The 8,199-nt window shown below is 41.9% G+C and overlaps 1 non-coding gene across 1 annotated transcript; it reads left to right on the top strand.

The window, feature by feature from the left end:
- Positions 1–6,893: 6,893 nt before the first annotated feature.
- On the top strand, positions 6,894–7,000 carry LOC141616177 (small nucleolar RNA R71). Its single transcript, XR_012530540.1, has one exon. It is a non-coding gene; the product is annotated as a small nucleolar RNA R71 (small nucleolar RNA).
- Positions 7,001–8,199: the final 1,199 nt, after the last annotated feature.

Below are 8,199 nucleotides of genomic sequence, written 5' to 3'. Positions count from 1 at the left end.
CTTACATCTTTGATGAAACGATGTTAACTAAGTTAACGTTTAGACATGCTCGACTCGAATGTACGAAGATAGTACCCTCTAAGAGGAAATTAAACAAGATTGATTAAGTTGATTGATGTGGAGTTGGTCAAATTGGTCGGTCATGCAAAACCAGGCTGGTACTCAAAAGGATCCGAGCTTACGTGGTCGAAAGTTCAAGCACGTAGACGCCAAAAATCAAGAGCGTTGTCTTAGAATGCAAAGGGAGAAGAGAAGGGGCAGAAACTCGTGTGAGAAATATGAGGACCGAAGGTCTCTATTTATACTAATAACACGAAGGAATTAGGGTTTCGGAGAAACTTTGGAAGTGAATCTCGAAAAGATTTGAAAATACGCAGAAAGGAACTGGGGAAGAGGCGCAGCAGCCACTGCGTCTCTTGGAAGAGGCGCAGCACCTGCTGCGTCCTTTCCCAAGTGGTTTCCTCTTGCGGAAGAAAGATTTCAGCGTTTCTATTATGGAATTGCGGTTTGATCTCAATTTCCTTAATATTTTATATAATATTTCCGGGATATAATTTGCCAAAGAGATTAAAAGGTTGAAAATATGGAATAGAATATCCGGAACATTCCAGAATATTCTGACTCGGCATTTTAAATGGTTATTAGGAAATGAAGACGCTTTTTGATCCGGACTCCAAATGTACTCTAATTACTGCCAAAACGATCGTAATGGCGCGTAGATGACGACTATGAGGTAGACACAAGTGTTTGAGCTATCACTTGACAATAAACTTATGAACTGTTGATACCCGTCGTTGTGAGTACCAAAGATAAAATTTATAATCTCCTATTAAGACTAACCTAGGCTAGTGGTAACAGGGTCGAACCACAAGGAGGCAGTTGTAAATTCTAGTTGTCTTATAATCAGTCAAAGGTAACAATTATGGGGGTTGGTTTGAATTGGTCTATAGCTAATAACAATAAAAAGAAAATAAACTAAAAGAACGATTTAAACAGATAAAAGAAGGGTGCTAGGATGGTCGGGTCATTATAGCTTCGGCGGCAGCAAACTAAGTCGGTCTAAATCGAACACAGGTAAGGCGGGAAATAAGAGGTCCTCTCGGTCCACTCCTAACATATAGCATCTCTCGATCTCGCTATAGGTCCCTAATGTCACTAATACTAACTTTCGTCCTGAAAAGCGACTAACGGTCTAAACTATACCTATCTTTCGATCTTAGCACAGTTTAGTCGAATTAATTGATGGTCAAGTAACTTTCCCTATCTTTCGATCTAATGGGTCAGTCACAAAATAGGTATCTAACTGGTCGCATGCATTCGATTCGTTAAATACAAGATTAAAGACAATTAAAACGAGGGATATCCTTACAAGGTCAGTCGATCGACTTACAAGGTCAGTCGATCGACTGACACGCGGGTTCAGTCCGTGTTCAATCTAATGCCGCCTAGCCATAAATTGCCTACATCCTAGCACTAAAGATTTAGCTACTCATGCTAAAGATGAAAACAACAATGAAACTAATGACAATTACGGAATTCCTACTTAAAATAAATAACAATGATGATGGAACGATAATTGGCTTGGGAACACTAACTATCAATTCTATACTAACAATGGAAATAAAACAATAAAACCGAAATTAGGGAAGAGTCAATACCGAGATTTAGGAGAAAAGATTAAAAGCAAAGGCAGAAATCAAATGTTAAGTCGATAATCCAAAACCCTAACTCGGAAATAAGCTAAAACTAAAAGTACTGTATTGTGATAGAAACTTAGATGAAAACTTGATATATTATTCGATGCTGAAACTAGACGCTGGTGTTACGTTATATAGCAATCAACACAACAACTTATTTCTAAAACCTAAACTTCACGGGCTTCCTAAATCTCGTCTGGAATCGAAATCTGGTCGATCGACGGAAGGTGCTGGTCGATCGACTGCTCCTCAGCAACAGTAGCTTCTGGAACCCGAGCCTTGGTCGATCGACTGACTAGGTTGGTCGATCGACTGGCTGAGCTGCTACTTGACTTCTTTTAACTCGTGGACTTGTCTTTTGGGCCTTGGATTGCGCACCAAGCTCGTTCCTTAAGCAATTCCTTTACGTCATTTGCAATGCAGATTACTCGGGGACGGATTTGGCTCGATTTCCGCTCAATTCTTCACATTTCTGCAATAAAGTACAAAAACACGGAAGTAGAGGAAAATAGGGAAATATAGGCATATATTGCACATTTGAGCTCTGAAATGCGTGTAGAAAAGAGTGTGAAACATCGTATTTTAGACACGCATCAAATCTCCCCAAACCAAACCTTGCTTGTCCCCAAGCAAGAACTAGACTCGGTCTAATGACCCAATGGAACGAGTTCAATCTCAGAGCGAGATGCACAAGTAAAGCCTAAGCCAATTTAATGCACAACTAACAATCAATCAGTAATGTGAATCATGCAAACGAATTATAAAGTCGTTAAAATATTGCTGAACCGTTGACTATAGAGACTTCTCAAATTGGACTCTCGCGGGTCGCTCAAATCACTCAAATGAGCACAGGTGATATAAATGTAAGATAGAAAGAATTACTTTGTAAAGACTCTCACCTAACTACGACCTATGAAAACATGCCAGCAATAAAATATGAAAGTGATCTCTACGACCGTACATACGCATTCCAACCAAACAGATGACCAATGACACATGCCGAGGTATATATGGGATATGTGAGGTATGGGTAAGAAGAGGCAAAACATTTTATGGTAAAGTGGAGGTACAGGTGATCAAGCTAGCACCAAAACAGAACCATATAACAACATCTTCTTCTTGCTCAAAATCAAACGAAACGGTGCTATAACAAGCACAAAACTCACAATCTTCAAACTATCAAATCAATAAAACTCCCCATAGGATATAAACGAAACATGGGAGCAAAAATCGCCAAAAGATAAGGATTAAAATATGCGAATTGACTTTTTTTTTCTTTTTCTCTTCGAACTTCAGTCGATCGACTATATTGGGCAGTCGATCGACTGCTTTGAACAGTACAGAACTCTTTTTTTTTCTTTTTCTTTCGAATCATTTTTTTTCATCTTTTTTTTTCTTTTTATTTCTTTCTTTCCTTCTTTTCATCTTCCCAACTTCATCTCAAGAGAGCAATGGCTACCAAAAACGAGTAACAATGCCAAAAAAACCAGACTACTAGCTTGACGGGGCAGGCTATATGTAGGGTGTAGCAAATGGGACAAAAAAGGGATGTTTTTGGCAGTGTGGAGTTTATGGGCAAAATGAATAAAGGGGACCTCTACCACATGTGTCGACAAACCACAGACCGAATGCATACAGGTATTAAGTAGATCAAATTCATATTCATGCAAATTAAGGAAACATGTCTCATAAGGAGAACTACTCACATTCCTAAATAAACCGGTCATGAATGACACCAGTTATAGGCTCTAAATCTCAGAAATATGATGTAGGTTGCCAATTTTCAAAGTCAAGTCTCAAGTTCAGCAAATGAATTAACGAAAACTCGTAGATATGCATTTACGATTCTACTAATAACATGTTAATCTAGCAAGGCTCAGGCAAAACAGGTGCAAATGCAAAATCATCCTAGAAATACTACCGTTCCGACTCGACCTATATGCTAAAATAAACGTGCATTTTTGTTTGAATTTTTTGAAATTTTTCAATTTTTTTGGGATTTTATATATAAAAGAAATGAAAACAAAGCAATGCAAAACAAAATTAAACGTGAATGCAAGCAAGTGATATGCGACGCAAAACCCTTCCCCAAACCAAATCGCACAATGTCCCCATTGTGCAAAATCATGTAATGAAGAAAAATGGAAAACGGGAATTTGCGAGAATATAAAATAAAACATAAAGACATAAAGGAAAGACTTGGGAACTCACAAGACTTTAAGCGCAAAGAAAGGAAACCTCCCAAACCAAATAAGTGAGCTAGGAGGTTTCGAGCTAGCTAAGATGCTACCAATAAAGGCCTGAAAAGACAAACAAAACCACGCATAAGACCGAAGAAAACAATTTTGAAGCGTAAGAATTGTGCATAAATGAGATAAGCGAAGAAATAGATAATTCGACGGAAAATAAAGTGGAGTAGAAAACTCCCTTAGGTCCGCATATCGACCAAACACAGCAGGGGAGAGGTCGTGAACGCATATAGCAGCAGCAGTGGTCGATCGACCTAAAGAGGCAGTCGATCGACCAGGTGGCGAGAACAGTGGCTTCTGTAAACCTGCAGTTCAGTCGATCGACTAAGTGTGCCAGTCGATCGACTGGAAACACTGCTGCAATGTCTTATTTCTTCGTAATTGCTCAATGATTTGAGCTAATAAGCTCTAAATACCTGCAAATACACAATAGTACGCGCCCAAAATTGCGCAAAACCCAGAACAAAGTCTAAAGTACTTAAAAATCCTAACAAAACAAAATAAATGCGAAGTTTTCGCGCACACAAAAGCAATAGAAAATAGTTCGAAAGCAATAAAATGAAGTTTATAACGAACTTGATCAACTAATAGTTGATCAAAAAGGACCATGGTATGGCCCACTTCGTCGGCTTCTGGCTACTAGAGGTAGCCTCAATGGTGCTCATATTATCAGTTGCACCCTTCTTAGCTTCAACAGTCGGAGAGCACAAAATCGATCGGCCGTCATCTACCCAATCAAGGACTCCTTGGGATCGTTAGACTCCAAATCGACCATCTCACCTTGGTCGGCTCATTTTCTACTTCCTCATCGGTCCCATAGCTTAGGCATCCAAGACCTCCTCTTTGAATGATCGGCTCTCTCGCGGCTGGAATAACTTGCAGCTTGCTCTTCCCCAAACCAGCTCCTGCATTATTTAAAATAACAGATTCTTCCTCCTTCTTGCTCCCAATCTGGGGCGGAGGGGTTAATACAGCAGTAGTAATAGGGACAATCGATTCAGGAAGCACAAAGTACGATCTCTTTTCGGAGACCGTATTACAAGTAACAGGCCACATGGCGTCCTTCTTTTTAGCAGGTTGGGCAAAAATAATAGAATGTTTCCCAACCTTGAAGGTCAAGGTTCCTAAACCGACGTCAATAACTGCACCAGCAGTGTGCAAAAATGGCCTTCCCAAAATGATGGGAATATGGTCATCCTCAGGCATATCAAGGACAACAAAGTCGACAGGGAAGAAAAACTTCCCTATCTGGACGGGTATGTCCTCTAGGACTCCTATGGGCTCGACCGCAGATCGGTCAGCCATCTGAACTGTTACTCAGTTATTGCAAACCTGGTCAACTTAAGCTTTCTAGCTAGACTTAAGGGCATGACACTTATGCTCGCTCCTAAGTCACATAAAGCCTTTTCGATAGAAAATGTACCTATGCTACAAGGAACGGAAAAACTGCCCGGGTCTTCTAACTTATGGGGCGCAGTGTGAGACAAGTAGGAGCAAGACTCTTTAGTTAACGCAACAGTGTGAACATGTTCAAGCGATTTTTTCTTTGACAACAACTGTTTCATAAACTTAGTATACGCTGGCACTTGGTTAACTAACTCAAGGAAGGGTACCTGAACATTCAAGCTACGAATAACTTTCTCAAATTTACTAAAGGATACATGTTCCTTCGTCGGCACGAGTCTCTCCGGATATGGGGCTGTAAGGAGTACCTTAGCCCTCTCCTCTAAGTCGCGTGTGCCGGCGTCCTTGGACTTTGGCTGGAAGTCCGTCACCTTTTCTTTGTTGAAGCTAGACCCCTCCTCAGACCGTCTCAAATGAGACCCATTAACCGTCATTGGATCGAACTTCGGAGCCTGGATCGACCCATCAAGACTCGGTCCGCTTCAAAACTTTCGGGACCGTGGTACCCCGAAACAAGTGGTCTCGTAGATTATTTGGCATTAAAGGACGAAATTCTTCAACATCAGCGGTGATATTGGTCGATCGACCACCCTCCTCGATCGATCGATCGACTGGTTGCACAGCCGAAGCTCCTGGAACCCGTGTTTCAGTCGATCGACTAGGTACTTCAGTCGATCGACTGAAACTACTGGTAGACGTCTTTTTCTTTGATTTGTTCGTTGAAGCTTTCTCTTGACTTATTTCTGGCTCATCTTTCTCGACAGCATCCTCAACCATGGCAGGACCATCAAGGGTGGACCCGCTCCTCAAGGTGATGGCATTTAGGGTCTCTTTTTGTTCGGGTTGAGTGGGTAAGTGTCCGGGAGCTCGAGTGTTGCTTTTACTAGCCAGTTGAGCAATTTGTCTCTCAAGTAACTTCATCCCGGCCTCTCTTGCTTGGGACTCCTTTAGCAACAGATTCTTAAGCTCGGAGAACTCGAGTGATTGTTTGTTGTTGTTGCGGCACATAAGGAGGTTTTTGATACTGCTGTTGCTTTTGATGAGGGGGTATATAGGGTTGTTGCTGCGGCGGAGGTTGGGTTGGATTTTGGACATTTTGGCTTCTCCAACTCAAGTTCGGGTGCGGTGGCTCGTAATAGGTGTTCGTCTGCCTATAGTGTTGAAAGGCAGCACAAGATTCAAAAGGGCTAGGGCAATTTTTCGAGACATGGCCCTCAACTCCACACCTTTCACAAAGGAAGGGACCGTCAGACACAGCGTTGACTTGGTACATTCCCCCCTTAGAGGCTCCTCCTAGCTCATACTTGTCAAATATTGCGGTGAGAGCCTCAAGTGCAGCAACAGAAGAGGATTCAGCAGCTCTCCTCTGGTTTCCCCTCGAATTCCCATACTCGGCCTTGTGGGTAGCTAGATCGTCAATGATCTTCCACCCTTTGGTTGCTCCCAAATTTTCAGCAAATCTCCCGTTGGCTGCAGCATCCAAAATGGCCCTCTGATCATCGTACAACCCATTGTAGAAATGGTTGCACAAACTCCACTTTTCAACCCATGATGCGGTATAGTTTGCACTAACTTCTTGAATCGGACCCATGCCTCGTGGAAATTCTCATCTGGCCCTTGTTTAAAACCCGTGATTTGAGCTCTAATAGCGATCGTCCTTGAAGCAGAGAAGTACTTCTTGTAGAACGCCAATGCCAATGTATTCCAATCATTGATCTCCAGAGCGGTCCGGTCCAAATCTCTATACCATTCCCTTGCGGCATCACGAAGGGAGAAGATGAACATGGTCTCTTTGATTTGATCCTGGTCACGCCACCGTGGGGAATGGAGCAGCGAGAGTCGATAAAAGTCTCCATATGTCTTGCTGCATCCTCATTTGCGCTCCACCAAACCGATTTCTCTCGACCATGGTAATGTAGGCAGGCTTTGGTTCGAATTTCCTGGCATCTCCCGGTAATTCGAACCCCTTATATAAGTTGTCACCGTCGGCTCGGAAAAACTAGCTATACTTGCTTCCTCGGCCATGACTGGAATTTCCTGAGAAGTAACTCTCGGTGAAGAAGTGGAAACGGTGAAGATCAGGGTCTTCTTGAATGATCGTTCTCGTGATAGCTTGACAGAGTACTCAGCTCTTCCTCTGTCGGTAATACTCTTTGTTTTCGCCTCAACTCGCGCAAGGATCTCTCAAGCTCAGGGTTCAATGGTACTAATTCTCCACCCTGTGACCTGCGCATAAGATGAAACTACAACAAGAATATAAGAAAAGTTTAAGGAACAAAAGTCCCTTAAACTGAGAAAGACTGAAAATAAGAACAACTAAAATTAGGACTATTGCCTCCCCGGCAACGGCGCCAAAATTTGATACCCGTCGTTGTGAGTACCAAAGATAAAATTTATAATCTCCTATTAAGACTAACCTAGGCTAGTGGTAACAGGGTCGAACCACAAGGAGGCAGTTGTAAATTCTAGTTATCTTATAATCAGTCAAAGGTAACAATTATGGGGGTTGGTTTGAATTGGTCTATAGCTAATAACAATAAAAAGAAAATAAACTAAAAGAACGATTTAAACAGATAAAAGAAGGGTGCTAGGATGGTCGGGTCATTATAGCTTCGGCGGCAGCAAACTAAGTCGGTCTAAATCGAACACAGGTAAGGCGGGAAATAAGAGGTCCTCTCGGTCCACTCCTAACATATAGCATCTCTCGATCTCGCTATAGGTCCCTAATGTCACTAATACTAACTTTCGTCCTGAAAAGCGACTAACGGTCTAAACTATACCTATCTTTCGATCTTAGCACAGTTTAGTCGAATTAATTGATGGTCAAGTAACTTTCCCTATCTTTCAAT

Source organism: Silene latifolia, chromosome 11 (genome assembly GCF_048544455.1).
Source record: "Silene latifolia isolate original U9 population chromosome 11, ASM4854445v1, whole genome shotgun sequence".
In the NCBI taxonomy this organism is placed as follows: domain Eukaryota; kingdom Viridiplantae; phylum Streptophyta; class Magnoliopsida; order Caryophyllales; family Caryophyllaceae; genus Silene; species Silene latifolia.
The sequence above is the reverse complement of the archived record's forward strand: the minus strand, read 5'-3'. Positions and strand labels throughout refer to the sequence as shown.